The sequence below is a fragment of the Anopheles moucheti genome (genome assembly GCF_943734755.1).
Source record: "Anopheles moucheti chromosome X unlocalized genomic scaffold, idAnoMoucSN_F20_07 X_unloc_4, whole genome shotgun sequence".
Lineage (NCBI taxonomy): Eukaryota > Metazoa > Arthropoda > Insecta > Diptera > Culicidae > Anopheles > Anopheles moucheti.
The window spans coordinates 1,130,001-1,132,500 of record NW_026453548.1 but is presented as its reverse complement, the minus strand read 5'-3'; positions in this window follow the sequence as shown (position 1 = coordinate 1,132,500).

The window sequence follows — 2,500 nt, the reverse complement described above, 5'->3', positions numbered from 1 at the left end:
CCACGGATCGATTTGAGAAATAAAAATTTTTGTATGAGAAAGTCACCACTTGGGTACCTCCATACAAAAGTACCAAGTTCGGGTCGAGTGGTCGATGGACGTCGAAGGCGAAAATTTTTCATCATCGAAAATTTTTTCCAAAGTTGAAGCAAATGGGCCCTAGAGTATGAAAAGTGAAACCACGGATCGATTTGAGAAATAAAAATTTTTTGTATGGGAGGGCCCCTGCTAGAACATTTTTTCCAAGTGCGACCATTTTACCCAGTGAGTCAAAAAAAAAAATTTTTCACGGTGACTCAAAACTTCAATATTAGACTCCCCTGAGGAAGAAAAGTGAAACGAAAATCATTTTTGAGAAGAAAAAATTTTTGTATGGGAGGGCCCCTGCTAGAACATATTTCCCAAGTGCGTCGATTTTGGGTCGCCGACACAAGCTCGGGTCAAAAAATTTTTTTTTTCACGGTGACTCAAAACATCAATTTTAGACTCCCCTGAGTATGAAAAGTGAAACGAAAATCATTTTTGAGAAGAAAAAATTTTTGTATGGGAGGGCCCCTGCTAGAACATTTTTCCCAAGTGCGTCGATTTTGGGTCGCCGACACAAGCTCGGGTCAAAAAATTTTTTTTTTCACGGTGACTCAAAACATCAATTTTAGACTCCCCTGAGTATGAAAAGTGAAACGAAAATCATTTTTGAGAAGAAAAAATTTTTGTATGGGAGGGCCCCTGCTAGAACATTTTTCCCAAGTGCGTCGATTTTGGGTCGCCGACACAAGCTCGGGTCAAAAAAATTTTTTTTTCACGGTGACTCAAAACATCAATTTTAGACTCCCCTGAGTATGAAAAGTGAAACGAAAATCATTTTTGAGAAGAAAAAATTTTTGTATGGGAGGGCCCCTGCTAGAACATTTTTCCCAAGTGCGTCGATTTTGGGTCGCCGACACAAGCTCGGGTCAAAAAAATTTTTTTTTCACGGTGACTCAAAACATCAATTTTAGACTCCCCTGAGTATGAAAAGTGAAACGAAAATCATTTTTGAGAAGAAAAAATTTTTGTATGGGAGGGCCCCTGCTAGAACATTTTTCCCAAGTGAGTCGATTTTTGGGTCGCGACACAAGCTCGGGTCAAAAAAATTTTTTTTTTCATGGTGACTCAAAACATCAATTTTAGACTCCCCTGAGTATGAAAAGTGAAACGAAAATCATTTTTGAGAAGAAAAAAATTTGTATGGGAGGGCCCCTGCTAGAACATTTTTCCCAAGTAAATTCGATTTTACCCGGTGAGTCAAAAAATTTTGAAAAAAATATTTTGCCAAAATCGTGTTCATTGCCTATTATAAGGGACCAGGTCAGCTCACACGCATTTTTGGAGACCATATGGAAAGTGCGTCTGGGATTGCGGAAATTAAGTTTAGAGTGTTAAATGATGGTTTCGCAATCCCGAAAGGCTCAAAATCCACCCTAAGGTCCCCTGGGTGAAATGTGGTTTCCAAGGTGTGAGCGCTATCGGTGATAGAGTTGGAATGTGATTTCCAGAGCGCAGGGCGACTGGGCTTAGAGCGAAAATCATAGACAAGGGTAAGTATTGGACTGAACGACTCGAAGCAAACGAAAATCATAGACAAGGGTAATGGACTGAACGACTCGAAGCAAACGAAAACCACACACAAGAGTAATGGACTGAACGAATCGAAGCAAACGAAAATCACATACAAGAGTAATGGACTGAACGAATCGAAGCAAACGAAAAACCACAGACAAGAGTAATGGAGTGAACGAATCGAAGCAAACGAAAACCAAAGACAAGAGTAATAGAGTGAACGAATCGAAGCAAACGAAAACCATGAACACAGGGATAACTGAGAACGAACCTACCTATCAGAGCATGTGAAAGCATGGACAAGAGTACTGAAAATCGGACCAAACCTCTAGAAGCACACGAAAATCATGGACAAGAGTACTCAAAAACACGGACCAAACCTATCGAAGCTCACGAAAACCATGAACACAGGGATAACTGAAAACGAACCTACCTATCAGAGCATGTGAAAGCATGGACAAGAGTACTGAAAATCGGACCAAACCTCTAGAAGCACACGAAAATCATGGACAAGAGTACTCAAAAACACGGACCAAACCTATGGAAGCACACGAAAACCATGAACACAGGGATAACTGAGAACGAACCTACCTATCAGAGCATGTGAAAGCATGGACAAGAGTACTGAAAATCGGACCAAACCTCTAGAAGCACACGAAAATCATGGACAAGAGTACTCAAAAACACGGACCAAACCTATCGAAGCTCACGAAAACCATGAACACAGGGATAACTGAAAACGAACCGAACCTCTCGTAGCAAACGAAAAACATGGACAAAATTATTCGAAACGAACCGAAGCTCGATGCGAAAAACATGGAAAAGCAAGCCCGTAAGTCGCACTATCAAGCCCATAAGTCGCACTATCAAGCCCATAAGTCGCACTATCAAGCCCGTTAGT